General features: G+C 37.8%; 1 protein-coding gene across 2 annotated transcripts in view; it reads right to left on the bottom strand.

Annotated features, from left to right (window-relative positions):
- The window catches only part of LOC144784889 (NF-kappa-B inhibitor-interacting Ras-like protein 1), a 150219-nt gene that overhangs the window by 12004 nt on the left and 121559 nt on the right, over positions 1–16656 (bottom strand). The gene's annotated exons all lie outside the window — the stretch shown is intronic.

Here is a 16656-nt window from a genome sequence, read left to right as displayed (position 1 = left end):
AACAAGTTGGACACAAACAAGGACAGTGATAGTGCAACATAGAAGAAAGAAAATATCCAATCAGATTGTAACAACGAAGCTTGTAAATGCTAGCTTTCTATCTAACTTTTTTTTAAATCTAGTAATCTTTACCTATAAGTTCTCACCGAGCCACTATCAATGGACTTAACTGACAACTCATTTATGCAGACTGCCATTTGGAGGGAGAGGGGTAAAGCAGAGACTGTTGAAACAACCCGAAAGGAACAGCATTTGGGGTGCAGAAGGAAAGTATGACCAGTAGAAAACAGAGACTGTGTTAACGCTATATGGTGAGGTATCCGTCAAGAGGAGAAATACCAACTGGTGAGAAATCTATGGAGCTTACTATGTATTGTCTGGAAGAGAGGAGAAAGAGAAGCGATATAACATTCATTTCATATTTATTTTAGTTGCTATATAGAGCATTCAAGTCCCCAAGTGCAGAGTGACAGCACACTTTACAGCACAATAGTACAAAGTAGATGTGGAATAAAACAAGTTTGATAGTCCGGGGAGATAGCATTATTATTGGTCAATAGGTCTGGCATTGGCGTTAGGTCTGGCATTGGCGTTAGCTCTGGCGCTGGCTGCCAGCTTTATGGCAATTCTTGTTTTGTCATGATTTTTGCAAAACTTTATTGCTCAGGAGGCTGCCATGCCCTCTTTAAATTAAAGAAGAAACATTGGCTAAGGACATAAGTGTTTATCATGGCACACCCGGCACTAAAGAGAACCACCTTGTGTGGGGATGCGCTCCTTGTGAAAGGGCAGGATGTCGTAACTCATAGTTAAATCAGTCAATGGGTAGAGTGGGCAGATACATTGCCCCTTGATGCATGCTGGGGTGGGTGAAAGAAAAATATGAATGACAAAAATCACAGATAAATGGATGAAGTCTGACTGAAAACCCCTATAAGTAACCATGTTATACATACTTTTAGTAAAATCAAAAGGTCTTGGTGAAAACAGGCCTAAAAAACCCTCTATCTGGCATTGGCTGCTAGCCTCAGAAGGAAGGCAAAAAAGGTAAGGAAGCAGGGAAGGCAAAAAGGAAGACAGAAGGGAAGACGAAAAGAAGGATAAAGAAAGAAGGGAAGAAAAAGAAAGTAACAATGAAAGGAAGGAAAGAGTGAGAGAAAGAAAAAAGGCAAGAAAGAAAACAAAAAGAAAGGTAAGGAAAGAGGGCACGAAAAAAGAAATAAGGCAAAAAAGAAAAAAAGGAGAGATAGAAAAAGGGCAAAAAGAAATGAGAACTGAAAGTACAAGAAGGAACAAATGAAAGTCAAAAGGAAAAGGAAAAAGGCAAGAATGCAGGCAAAAAGGAGAGTAGACAAAAAAGAAAGTGAGAAAATGATAGAAAAAAGGAAAGCAGGCAATAAAGAAAAAGGAAAGGACAAATGAAAGGCAAAACAGAAAGAAAAAAGAGGAAACAGCAAGAACAAAAGGAAAGAAAAAGTTAAAGAAAGGTGAAAGGAAAGATGACAAAAGAAAAAGAAAGTGAAAGAATGAAAAAAGTCAAAAAAAAGAAAGAAAAGGAAAAACTGACAGAAAAAAGTAAAGAAGCTATGAAGGGAAGGAAGGAGAGGAGTCAAGTAAGGAAAAGAAAGAAGGAACGAGGGAAAAACTAAAGAAAGGAAAGAAGAAACGAAAGAAGAAAAGGTGACAAAATGTAAAAAAGGCAAAGAAAGAAAAGATTGAAAGAAAGAAGATGGAAAGAAGGAAAGACATTACACAGCACCTATGTTTAAATAAAACTGTAACAACTGTACTGCAAATTAAATATGACAAAGTTTTGTTTGCTTCCTGTGCAAAGTTTACTAAAGAAGCACTAGTGAAACCAATTCCGGACAGGAACAAAATATGGTATGCTGTGAAATAGCAGCAGAGTATATGCTAATGTTGGTTCTGTCAGGAGAAGAAATGACTTTAATCTATCATAAACATTTATGCATGAAGAAAGAAGAACACACCTAGTCTCCAGTTCATATCATTGCATCATTGCTTTAACCTCTTGGGCGCGGCCGCGATTCTGCACCTGTGCGGCGCTTTTAATGAGTGGGCGGGTTCATGACGGCCCCCAGCCGTCATCAGCACACGAGCACTGTGATGCATGACGGCTGGGGGCCGTCATCAGCACCAAAGGGGTTAAGAATCCAACCCTTGGTGGACAATAAACTGATGTAATTCATCATCATCACTGACAAGAATCCAACCCCTGGTGGATCACACATTGAAATACTCCACTGGCTTTAGGTTACAAGCCCCACTGGCTGTCCCCAGTGTCCTGAAGAAGACGCGCAGTGACTCCTTCCTGAATCACGCACTTTTCTGGGTCGAAACGTCAACGTACCTGCACAATCTATTCCCTAGCAATATATGGACTGGAGATTCATGGGTAGAGGGACGGATGTCCACTGAAAGAACATTGTAGATACCTCTTGTACAGCACTGTATATAGTCTATTCACTTAAAGCACTTTGTCACTTCTAGATCACCTTATCACTGATTAGATTGCCTTGCGTCGTTTATCAATAATGTTTTGCTTTTTGTGACAGCCTGACTATGATACAACTAGATAAAATTGTAAAAAGAAAAAATTGATTAAGGTGCTAATACAACTCCTTTTGATTAATTAAAACTAGGTGTATTCTTGTTTCTTCATGCATAAATGTTTATGAAGGATTAAAGTAATTTCTTCACCCGACAGAACCAACATTGGCATATGCTCTAGACACCCAGGTTCCGAGGGTCACCCCATAATACTTGATGTGGAATAGCAGCAGTCCACTTTAAAAGGAGTTTACAACACCACTGAAAGAAGACAGCAACTGATAAAGCTGGAATTTACCATGTGCTCAAATAGGTCCTACTATCACATTAGGTAACACTTACACTAAAGGGAACTACATTGTTTGCAGACGCCTCCCTTGTGAAAGAGCAACATGCAGTCACTCCAAGTGACGTTAACCAGAGGCTTACATAAGCTGACCCACTGCCCCATTCTTTATGCTGAAGTGGGTGGAACCAAAGTAGAAATGACACAACAATAGACCAATGGGTATAGAGAGGTGGCTGAAAGCCCCCTTAAATAAGTATATTATACATATTATTTTAGTAAATTCAAAAGCTCATGGCTAATGCCAGATGCTAAAAGGAAACATTCCGATTGCTTATTGAAAACCTAACTTTTAATAAAAAATTCCTGAATTTGGAAAGGGCAGATATTTGTCCTTTTGGGAGGGAGGGGGTTGGGGTGCAGTCTTTCTTTGATGAGAAAACCACCCATGTGAACCCCCTTTTCTTTGAATGTCTTAACCGTACTCTGGTCTCTTGCACTGCCCATTTTGACTTAAGTGGCGCTTCAGCATCACTGCAGTAAGGCTATGCATTAGTGTTCGCTTAGAGGGGCCAGGAAGTATTACCTGGAAGATTATCCTTCTACCTACCCATTAAAAGGGACAATAGACGCCCTGGTGCCATTTAAGGCGAACATGGCTAACTAACACTAATTTATTAAAACTGTTGGAGATGACTTCACTGGCTTTACGTAGGTTAGATGTATGAGGGATACCTGGTGGTGACCTATGTCATTGATTGAACTTGATAGTCAGGTGAAGCACTGCATTATAGGATATAAAGACCAAGGTATCCCACACATCTTATATCACAAATAACAAAACGTGATTAATATAAATATGTAATTTTCATAATCAAAGTAAAAAGAAATTAAGGCATGATGACAGATAGGCTGGTTAAAACGAAAATACAACTTTACCCAGCTTGCATGTTTCATTGGACGATTATCCATTACAGGTCTTATTTCATATTTACTAAGTTTTATATATAGAGCGAACTTGACCCGAAGGAATCGGGTATCAGAGAGTTTTACACGAGCACTAGTTACGTTACATGAGGACACGTTCATTTTTGTTAGGCACGGGGAGAATAAGTGATTTGCCCAGAATCACAGGATGTTGCGTGTCCTTGCCGAGACTCGAACCTGGTTCCTCAGATTGGAGGTCAACCGCTCTAGCCGTTACCTGGATTTGGCGAAAACTCGCCTGAGTGTGTGTGTGTGTGTTTGAAACTTTATTTCCAAATAGTTCATGTTTGCAGAGATATTACAAAATCACACTTGGAAAAGTCAAACTTTCACCGCTCTACATATGCCATGAGTCAGATGTACTAAACCATTTAGCGGTCGCAAAGCGTGCGATTCATAAACCACAAGGTTTGCGACTACTAAATGTCCATTTTGGAAAGTGTTTCTCAAATCAGAAAAGGGGTTTAGACATGCATACCTAGTCGCAATTTTGAAGGGGTGCGTTTAGGTCGTTCCTTCCAAATTGCGATCCTGAATGATATGTTATCAATGGTTTGCAACTCGAATTTTGGACAGAAACCATTGATAGGGCACTGACTGAATCATTCGCAAAGGGAAAAGGGTCCCAATTGGGCCCCTTCATGAATGACAAAAAAAAGTTTGCTTGGGAGACAGCAGTGGTCCAGAGGATCACTGCCGAGTCAATATTTTTCTATAAAATAAAAAAAGTATTTTTCTTTCTTAAATGCAGGTTAGTTCCATTTCAGGAAAACAGGGTCACTTTTTTTTTATTGAATCGCAATTTGAGACCGGCCTCATGAACACTGATGCAGTAGGTGGAATTGCAACTCACTCTGGATAGTGATTTTGCAAACTCGCCTATTAGTCCATAGGTCACTGTTTCTACGAATATCGGTTTTAAAACTCATGCCTCTATTGCCATCAACGCTCCTTGAAGCGGAGATAGAAAAGGAACTTGCACTTAATACGTTTTAGTGATATCAAGACATCATGGTTGTTTACAGGTTTATTCAAGCATTACACTGAGCAACCTGTATATATCTCACAAGGAATGGCAGAAGTTACTTGCAGGTGAGACGTTCCTTGTTTTATCTTTCATGTAAGTCTGGAATAAAAGGTAAGTATTGGAATATCAAGTGATAAAATGGGTTGCTTGATTAAACTAACTGAGGAACAAATGATATCGATATTGGATATGCTTATCCTTCAAAAAGTGACACCTTTTATGCTGAAGGGAAAGTATGGATGTAGTTACGGACAAATAGGATATGGGTTACCCGGCAGAATGTCAATGTTGGCTGTATTAATATACAATAGCAACAGTTGGGTTATTGGGGCATCAACAGATCTCAGTGGTTGAAGGTGTATTGTACAGGCTCGGATAGGAAGTGGAATTGCTGCTAAGTGTCTTATCTAGCATTTGTTGGACAGGATACTTTGGCACAAACGTGGAGGATAACACGTCCACCATTTCACAAGTGCCACACATTATAACGCACTTGTAATATGGTGGATGAAATATCCACCATGTTTGTGATGGACGATCCCATCCGCTAAACTCTAAATAAGGCCCCCTGGTTTCAATTTATTTCATCAATCAAGATAAGATGAATTTTCAATCAAGAGATGTCTAAAGCTCACTAATTGCTCTAAACTATAATCAGGTGTGATCATTTTAATGTCATCTTCATCTGTAATCAGGTCAGTTGGCTGGTTCAAAGAGGTGAAGCGTGTACAAGTGTATACTTTGGAAATAATTAATATTTGGAGACTCAACAGCCACAAGCAAGTTAATTAACATTTTTATCAGGAGTACATAAATCCTACTCACTTATAGATCAGCCATCATTTTTAAGTCACTGAAACAGCAGCCTGATCATGCCGAGAATGGTTCGGAGGGATGTTAGGGGCTTCTGGACAAGAAGAGTGCTAAAAAATAAGCCTAATAAGCCATGAGCATGATCATTTTCTAAAGGAATTTTAGTAGCCAAAAAGAGGAACTTTTTCAAGGTAGTACTTAAAGAACATTCATTAAATAAACCAAAATGTACAAGCACTGCCTCTTAAATATAGCCTTTCTCACCGGTGCTAAGGGAGACTCCACTTTCCTTCCACAAGATTATTTTGGGGAAAAAAGTGCTTCGGGTCATAAGCAGTTTTAAAAAAAAGTGCTGTGAATCACTCAAAGGCTGGTTCTACAGTCAGTCCTGAATACTGCAATATTTTCACAGTGTTTCAGACACCTTTCAGGGGCGTCTAGCAACCTTTAAAAATTGATGGGGTGCGGTGCGCTGTAAAGCTCATCAAAGGTTGCCTGTTGCCCTTCCCGACAAGGGTGAGTAGGAAAGGAAGGTGGTCTACCTCCTGCATTCGAATCCAGCCAATCCTGGAGCTGCTCAACAACAGCGCCAGGATTGGTTGGAGCAGGCTAACCCAGTGCTCATTTTGAGGCTGGAGCCCTGTGCCTGCAGTCCCTCGTCTGTTTTACAACACTGGGATTGCAGGCTTTGAAGTGCGCATGACAGATTGGCCGAAGGGAAATCCACAGGGAAGGGGCATGGCAACCCACAGGTGAGCACACACTGTGAGCAAGAAGCAGGTTCCCCAATGACCGATTGGGACAAGCCTGAGGGGGCCACAAAGAAGGGGACAGCAAGCCTTGGGCCATTGCCCCGACATCCAATACACGTCAGCGAGGGAAACCCTATAAGGAGAAATGTTATGGCCTTATCTAGCAAATTGTAAATGCTCCTTTCATAAGAGGTGCTTTTAAACACATGAACGAGCCACTCATCTTGTGATGCCCCCTTTAGAGGAATATACACAGGGCTTTACGTGGGATGAAAAAACTGGGGGGTTGGGGTCGCTCAAAGCACCTGCTTTCAAGAATTGCTGGTATTGAGGCCAGGCCCACTTAAAGCCTTGGATATACATTTTTTTCCCTCACTTCTTTTATCCCCGTCCTTGTATTTTACCATCCTGGCATCAGTCAGTAGACAGTAGGGCTCAAAGGCTTAGTGAGTAAATTACCCCTCATGTCACAAATCCATGTGGTAGAGGTTCCTATACATTTACGCCAATCTAAAAGGATCCACACACTTAAAAAGCTTTATCAAAATAGATCATGAATGAAATAGCCTTGCATGGTTCATGAAATAACAAGCACAGCAGCAAGTGCCCCTGTGACAAAAAAGAAATATAGCAATACATGTCCCCAACAGAGCATGGGTTATCAGTTCAATGGCTGCTTTTAATATATGAGAAATGCAATGATTTTGACCCCCACATATTAGCTTGACATTTCCTGAAAAAGCAGAATTTGATCCCAAATGACCACCACAATGAAACAAATGATGAACATGTGCAGAGGATGGCTGCAATTATACCAAAAATGCCACAATGTGCCAAGGAGGGTCTTCATATGCCAGTGACACAGTAATCCCTGCAATGGTCACAATATGTCAAGGCAACCCAGGTAATGCCAGGCCCACCAAAAACACACGAATGCCCATAAAATGCAAAGACTGCTGGGCCTCTGAAGTACATACGTGGCCCACATTGTGCTAAATACAGTAAAACTATGTCATTGTCATGCTTAAAATGCACACAGTCATCCCACCTCATCCTATTATGTCTCAAACAGAACCTTTCCATTTGTTGTTGAATTTTTCTATCTTAATTTCGATTTGTGCTCAAACCTGCTTTCTTTTGTTATTCCCCTCATTTTTCTGCCTTTGCTCTTGGCTAATATTATTTCATCTATATTTGTCCCATTCTTTACCATCTATTCTTGCCCTATAGCTCCATCTTTCTTACCATTTCCCAGTTTTCTTTTTTTAGTTACACATTTTCCCAAATGCCCCATACTCCTTTTTTCCACATTGTTAGTTACTATTTTCCCCTCTTCATATTTCATTCCCCATTCCTTTTGTCCATTTTATATTTTAGGTCTATTTTGATCTTTTTTCATTCTCTTCCCCTTCTCCCGAATGTTTCCTCTTTGTCTTTTTACCTTTCTCGGTTGTGCTTTCATTTTTCCTCTGTATACTTCTTACTGCCCACTTTCTCCTTTTCCATTTTTTCTCACTTATTTCTTTCTTTCAGTCTTCTTGTCTTTCTTCTTTTCATTACTTCCTCCCCATTATTTCCTTCTTTTTTGTTAATTTCCTTACTATAGTCATTCCGTTTTCCTTTTCTTCATTTTTTGTCCCTTTCTCTGTTCCTCCATTTTTCCTATCTTCATGTTTGGTGGCCTCCTCACTCCTTACTATTTCCTCCTCACTCCCTACTATTTAATTAAATTTACCTCTATCAGCATATTTATTTTTGTCTCAGTTTTTTCACAACTGCTGTTTGTCTGTCTCTGTCAATGTATTTGACAGCCTTCGGCCAAAGAAGATCACCTTCTAGGACACTTCCATTACTTCGCTGAATCACACATAGTGCACACTATATGTAAACAGGTGAACACTAAATTTGGCAACATCACACCAGTGTTGCGAACACTCAATAGCCCCCGAAAGAGCCACAGCACTCTACGAGACAGACTGCATTACCCATAAAGTTTTTGATATATCTGATCCAGTGTACCTTGTGTCTGGTGGGCTCAGAGCCCTAAAAAGTACGGAAACACTTCTCTGACAACCACCAGCTTTCCACAAGCATATGCAATGTAATAGGTCTCGCAACTGCGAGATAGAACTATTGGCGGTAAAAACATGAAAGTGGGCGCCGTGCTGTGATGGAGCGGGATAGAAAACAGAAATCTGTTTAAACCCGTGAAGTCACACTTCCATAAATAAATTAATAATGCTAACAATTTGTGCTGTGTGTATAATAATTCAACCTAGTTTAAAGTTACATACACAAAGAACACGTGGGAAACTAACATGTGTGCTCATAAATGTGCATTATGTTGCATTCTTATATAGGTGGAAAATAATAAATTAATCTTGTCTATCGTCATGTCATAACTAATAGCAGCTGTTTTTAAAATAATGGCATGTGCTTATTTTGCTTCCCTTGTCTATGTGATGTCATTTCTACTATTCTAGGTGCACATAAGGTTTTATGGATTCATGAAGACTGGTAGATATAAAATGCTGCTTTATTTGTGCTTTACTGCTAGGTAATTTAGACTAATGGGTTAATTATTAGCAATGATGGGAGGCAACAGAACAAACTGTATTTCTTGCATTAATTATTCTTTGTGTTTGTTTATATAATAGTTTTACAAATGAAGCTTAGAGATGGCTGCAGGAAAATAGTACCCTTTTAAAAGTGGCGCAGGGACAGTGGCGCAGAAAATTGACGCTTTCTGAAAGAGGCCTAATGATGAAAATGGCTCAAGTGAAAATAATTCTGAAAGGATGGAAAAGGCCTCTGAGCTTTTATTTTGAAAGGTTTTGGATTGAACTGCTAAAAAGATGACTTTTTGGAGAAATTTGCTAACGGTTGCTAACGTGCCACGGGAGTTCAGAGCTGACTAGCTCAAGGTTAAAAGGAAGCTGTCGCTACAAAATGTAGCAGCCTAAGGAAGAACTGCCAAGACTTCTAAATGAACAATGGACTAGTGAATTTGCCCGGGCATGTAAGAAGGAGGTGTCACAGTTTACTGTGGTACGAGGTGGCTCAGCCAATGGAGAACTAGAATTCGTCTGCTGGAATGTGAAAAATAGTTAGCTCAGCTCAATTTAGGGTATAAGAATAGGTTCAGAGAACACATAGTTGGCTTACGCTCGAGAATTCTGGAGGACGATGTTATGCTGATGGACTTTACACGTGAGGACAGGAGTTTTTATTAATTACTTTATTACTAGGTGATGAGGGTAGAGACAGAGATATAGTTAGGATTTTGGGAAATGCTTAATTTTACTTATTCCTGCTAATGAATAATAATTCTTGATTTATGCTCTTTTTATTAATACTGAATACATCTTTCTTTATGACATTTTCTAATGCTTGTTTAATAAAATACCAAAACCTAAGTTTTTCTAGATGTGTTAAAATAAACTTTCTAAAATGACAAGCTGGTCTTGATTATTGCAGATGGTTTAAACAACTATATTTAGATCTTATCGCCTCATGATTCAAGCGCTCTATTGTTGTTATGGGCCTAGTGTTGTAGTGTAAGTTTTGTGGTAGTAGATAGTGTCATTTGTGCAATATTTTGGTGAGAGCGCTGGATCAATTTCTGGTAGCCATCGGACGGTTTATATATGTTGTTTTTGACATACATGTTACATGCATGATACATATATGTTGGTAAAATCATAGGATTAAGTTTTAACACATGTTGAGTTTGTTTTATTTTGTGCTATGTGTGTACCGGTACAAAAACTGTGTGATGAGAAGGTAGTCATGCAGAATATCTGATCTGTTTCTGTGATATCGCCGAGTATCACTGTTGGTATCGCCGTGTACCAGAAGTATTGTCGCCGTGCAATACAGTGTTGTCGCCGTGCAACACAGTTTTAGGGCTAGGTGTGAATCTTGAAAAGTGAGGGTTTTCTAAGAAATTAGAGCAGCATGAGAATAGGGACAAAGCGCCTTCCATAAAACTCACTGTGATAAGAGTATTAGTTATATTCGAGCTTGAGTGAAGGGCAGGGTAATGTCGGTGCATGATTATCTATAAACAGGTTAGAGTCCTGTACGGGTACATGTTTTATATCTATAAACAGGTTAGAGCCCTGTACGGATAACGGTGTTATTTTGCTAACGGTGCATGATTTCTATAAACAGGTGAGAGTCCTGTACGGATTTCATGTGTGTCTGAAGTTAGGGAATTTTCAGTGTGAAAGTGCGAGTTTGGTTTGTAAGGTATGTTCAAGTGGAACTCTTAGATACTGTCACTTCGCGGTGCGTTCAGAGGAAAATGAGTTCATATTCTTACGTGTTAGAAGGGTAGGGTAAGAGTTGCTCTACTGGCAAATGGAAATTATCCTTAGTGTGAATAGCGCCGACTATTCCGAAGTGTGGATACTTGAATGTATGTAAACTATCCTAATTAGAGAAGCAGACAGATGTGTTTCGTTTTATATATTCACTAAAATGTACCAAAAGTAATTCTAAGGTACTTAGGAATGTTCTAGGTAAAGTCTATACCATTCTAAGACTTTATAAAGCGTTACGCGTTGTTTAAATAAACTTAAAAGCACTGCGCGCTATTTTAAATCATTTAAAAGTGCCCCGATCGAAAATTGTAAGGGAGGGGCTGTTTTAGGAGTGAAACCGTGTGGGGAGAGACTGAAGCTGCAGCAGCTCCCTACGTCAGAGTGGCCGCGCTCTGATTGGGTAAGGCGTCCGGAGCGTCATAGTAAAGCTAGGCTCCGATTGGTTGAAAGCCTAAAGTCTCACAGCAAAGCAGTGAGGGCATTATATTGATTTTGGTGATTGTATAAAAATTAATTGATGTGTACCACCACTATTATCCAAATTGTTTATAAATTCAAGTGTCCCCGTTTTTTTTTTAGATCTTTTATTTGCAAGCAATTTCACAAATAAATAATGCCAGCATCATAGTTAAAAATAAATTATTTCAATTTTAAAAGTACCCGATTTGTTCTTTCCTTCGTTTTAATAGTGTTAAATGAGCTGAACACGAAGGGAAGAGATTAAAATAAAAAACAAAATTGTAAACGAAGGAGCCGCCTTTCCATTGGCTCAGACTCCGACTTGTCATAGAATAGCCGTGCACCCATTGGCTAGTGACGCGCAGCGTCATAAGGGAGCCGCGACCTCATTGGTTGAGGCTTCGTGAGCCTCGAGGTTGTTTATTTTTGTGCAATGAATTATGCTACACTTGTGCCAGCTATTTGGGGATTTTGAAAATTAAGAAACAGATTGAAACACAGTGTTGTTTAGGCTTGGTTAAGGAAGGCTCAACCCCCTTATAAGAGAAACTGCTGCTCGGAGCGCGAGGACAGAAAAAGGAAAGTGAGGCACACATTGTGTACATTTTAATAAGGGAAATAGCTAAAGACAAGGGGAGAAAGTCTGCAACAACAGTAAAATACGTGTCAAAGCAAAGGCTGCTCTGTGACTAACTAAGCTTTATGAAAGATTGTGATTGGCTGAAGAGTTTTTGGCAACTGATGTGTAATTTGGGTTTGAAACAACTGGCTAATGTCAGGTACTATAATTAAGCTAAGATTTAATGTGTTTTTAGTTTTATTGTTTATATGAGATGAGTGCCCAACACTGATTATAGAACACACCTGGGAAGGAACAAGGGTGTAAACATTAATAGCATTGTGTCACAATTTGATATGTAAATTTCCAAGTAAAAAAAAAAAATTTAATTATTAGTTTAAATAAATTAATAAGAAGGGGTAAAGGTTATTTACAAGCAAGACATTATATTTAAATTAAAGCAAATAAGTTAGGTTTTCTTTCCCACAGGTATACGTTGCAGAAGGTGTGTAAGTGAAAAATAAGTACAATTAAAACACATGTGATTATATGTTGGTATTATTATAAATAAATATTTTGCGTTGCTACTGTTTTTGCAAATTAAAATTTTTCTTTACAGGTAAATTAAAATTAGTGATACCGGTAAATTAGGAGTTATATTAAATTGTTCAGGTTATAAAGTTTTACTTCACCTGACCTTGTTAAATTAATTAATTAATTGATCAACAAGCGCTGCAAGGCAAATTTAAAGAGTAAATTTACCGAATTATATAAAGAGAAATAAAATGTCTTCCTTATACAAGAAAATGAAAAAGGTTGTTGCCAAATGCGAAAGTAAATTAAAAATTCCCAAATTAGTGAAAATAAATAATAAAGATGTCAGAGTAGAAAATAGAGATCAGTGTAAAATTGATGTTGTAAATATTGATCAGAACAGGAAATCAAGAACACGAAAAACCCCAGAGCAGATTAATGCAACGCCAAAAGTGTCAGATCAAACTGATAAAGTGCCAGCTCAGACTTTTACTAAAATTAATGCAATTGAAAAACATGATGAAATGATTGGTACATCTGGAATTAATATTCCTGATCATGTAAATTCATCAAATGATTTAAAGGAGTCCATGAAATATATGGAAACAGAGATAGTCCATGTACTTAGAAAAGATGAAATTAATTCCGCAATTTTAAAGGTTCCATTAACTGAAAAGGTTTATTCTATTGTACTTGAGATTGAATTAATAGGGATTGCAACCGAACAAGAAACAGAGATGACTTCAGTTCTGGTAAGTGAGAAGTCTGACATTGACCTAATTGAATTGACACAGCCTGATGAGTCAAAATTATGGTCAAAGAAAAAGGAGATTGAGATAAATGAGATAAATGAACAGCTACAAATACAGCGACAGGTATTGATTCAACAGAATGAGATGGCTTCATTGCCATTGCAAATTTTTGTTAATAAACAGACAGAGAAAACAGATACAGGATTAAATAAAGAACAAGAAAACAGTCCACAAAGATTAAATGCACTCCCAGAATGTTGGAATAAAATTGATGTTCTTTTGAGTGAAGACATCAAAGTAAAGGATGCAATTGATCAACAGATTGAAACATTGACTTCTGCAGGTTCGCTTTTCAGAAATGCAAATTTAATTAAAAGGTTGATTGATGATATTCAATTGGCAGAAAGGTTTGCTGTCATGATATGTGCAGCATACAAAATGAATGATGAACATGCTTTGAGTTCACTAATACTAACATCCATAGTTGAAACATGGCAAGTAGTCAAAGACTTACAAGATGATGCAACTCATGAGGAGAAAAACACATGGTTGAGAAACACATGGTTGAGAACAGATTTTAGACAGCGAGATGAGGATGAGATTTGGATACACAAAGATGACAGAGTAGTTTTGCTAAATAGCATGATTACTGGCATGGACAATATGTACCATAAAATTGCAGAATTTCTTTACCAGAGGTGTCTGACTTATCAGCAAGTGAACACAATTAAGAGAATAATTGTGGGAATAGAAACAGAATTACAGGAGCGTGGTTCATTGACCAGATTACAAATGGATTTCTGTGAGATGTCACTGTATGATAAACTGTGCTACATTTTTGTGATTATTTGTTTGATTACAAAATGGGTTGAAACATTTCAGATGCGACATGATGATGAAATTACTGTTGCAAAGTTATCAGATAACAGAAAACATATTGAAAACAGATTGCTTCATAGTACAGATAGAACAGAAATTTCAGATGTTGAGGAGCAAAAGAACGGTACTAAAAAAGACAGTGATGCTAAAATGTGCCTAGCTGCAGGTACAAAGTGGACAGATATCCTTCCACTTGTTTTGATGTTTCTGAGAAACACTACTGATAAAAAGACAGATTTAAGTCCACGTGATATTATGATGGACAAGGTCATGAGACAGACATTCATACCAGAGAAGAGAATGATGACTATCAATAATAGCATCAATTTGGAGAACTGCAGGAATTTATCAGATGAAATGATTTCTGTGTTTGATGAAGATGAAACTGAAGTGCAAACAAGAGAAAAAGAGCAAGCACTTGAATTGTTACCAGGAAAAAGAATCAGGAAAAAGGTTCGTCTTAAAAGAAATACTGTAGTGCCAAAGTGGCAGAAAAGGAGGCCAGTCAGTCTTGTCACAATAAATGCAGAAAAGTGCAAAAGACTGAAGAGGTGGATTGACACTGGTCATACTTTTTGTGTAACTACACCTGAAAATCCTGATGAGGATAGTGTCACAATTGATGATTCAGATTCTGAAGAAGAGCCTGAAGAGAATCCAGATCTTGAAGATCGACAAGTTGGTCGACATCTGGAGAACATGAAAAGAAAACAAGCCTTGATTGAAGAAGACTTGAACGTTGTGACTGAAGACTCAGAAAATGATGGAAATCTGCCAGAAAAAGAAGCAGAAGAAGAATGTGATCAGATTGTGATTCAAGACCAGGAGAGTATTGAAAAGCAGAAGGGTAGCTCTGAAAGCAGGAACACGAATTCTGAAACTGGGAAGTTGAAGGTAATTGAAGAAGAAAATGAATTGCCAAGTACCAGCTACAAAGATGATGTTCCTAACGGAGTGAAGCTGCCGAGTAAAGAAGTACCTGAGTCCAGAATGAAAATGTCTGACACTGAAACTGATGAAAGTGATGGAGATTCTCAAATAAGAAAATTCAGAAAAGGAGCTTGGAGAACAGAATGTAATGTGACCAAGCAAAAGAAGAAATTACTAAGAAAAAGTGATAACTGGCCAGAAGAAAATGAAGGCCTAAAATTCAAATTGAGATACAGATCAAAGAAACAGATTGATGAGAAATCAAGTCAAAAAGATTCTGAAAAGAAAAGTGAGGCAGGAAAGAAAATGGAAGTGATACCTGTAATGGATTGCAGTCAGGAAAAGATTGAAGAGAATAGTGACAATGATTGAAGTGCATACCTATTAAATTTTAGGTTTTCTGTTTTTGGCATAAGGCTGAAGAAAATGTGTTAGATGACACAAGGTCGAAGAAATTCTGTTAGCTGAAAAATTAATTTGTGACATTAGGTCGAAGAAAAACTGTTAGAAGGTTTAAAGAGTATAAAAAAAAAAAATTAAAAAAAAAATTGAAAAAGGGGGGTGTTAGAAATTTTTAGAAAATTTAGGTAAAATTTTTTAAATTTTTGTTTTATTTTTCTTTGCAAGCTTAATGCAATTATAATTCTGCTTTGGATAATTTAGGTTATTGTTCTTTTAGAAATTAACAAGGAGAAGTTTTAGATTAATATGACAAGCAAGATACTGACATTTTATTAGTTATAGTTTTTGCAACACTTTTGTTGAAGCTTAGTTGTATGTTACACAAGAGAAAGAAATAGAACTAGAGGGGTTTCTTAAAACTCAATATGAGAATTGTAGATAAACTGATGAGATAAGTCTTTAGAATTACTAACACAGGTGAAATTGAATCATGTTCATCTTAGATAAAATCTTTGCTAAAATATTGGGTGGTGGTGTGGTGATTTGTTAATCACCAGATGAGGGAGTTGATGGAGCGGGATAGAAAACAGAAATCTGTTTAAACCCATGAAGTCACACTTCCATAAATAAATTAATAATGCTAACAATTTGTGCTGTGTGTATAATAATTCAACCTAGTTTAAAGTTGCATACACAAAGAACACGTGGGAAACTAACATGTGTGCTCATAAATGTGCATTATGTTGCATTCTTATATAGGTGGAAAATAATAAATTAATCTTGTCTATCGTCATGTCATAACTAATAGCAGCTGTTTTTAAAATAATGGCATGTGCTTATTTTGCTTCCCTTGTCTATGTGATGTCATTTCTACTATTCTAGGTGCACATAAGGTTTTATGGATTCATGAAGACTGGTAGATATAAAATGCTGCTTTATTTGTGCTTTACTGCTAGGTAATTTAGACTAATGGGTTAATTATTAGCAATGATGGGAGGCAACAGAACAAACTGTATTTCTTGCATTAATTATTCTTTGTGTTTGTTTATATAATAGTTTTACAAATGAAGCTTAGAGATGGCTGCAGGAAAATAGTACCCTTTTAAAAGTGGCGCAGGGACAGTGGCGCAGAAAATTGACGCTTTCTGAAAGAGGCCTAATGATGAAAATGGCTCAAGTGAAAATAATTCTGAAAGGATGGAAAAGGCCTCTGAGCTTTTATTTTGAAAGGTTTTGGATTGAACTGCTAAAAAGATGACTTTTTGGAGAAATTTGCTAACGGTTGCTAACGTGCCACGGGAGTTCAGAGCTGACTAGCTCAAGGTTAAAAGGAAGCTGTCGCTACAAAATGTAGCAGCCTAAGGAAGAACTGCCAAGACT

This window comes from Lissotriton helveticus, chromosome 10, assembly GCF_964261635.1.
Source record: "Lissotriton helveticus chromosome 10, aLisHel1.1, whole genome shotgun sequence".
NCBI lineage: Eukaryota > Metazoa > Chordata > Amphibia > Caudata > Salamandridae > Lissotriton > Lissotriton helveticus.
This window is presented reverse-complemented; position numbering and strand designations above follow the sequence as displayed.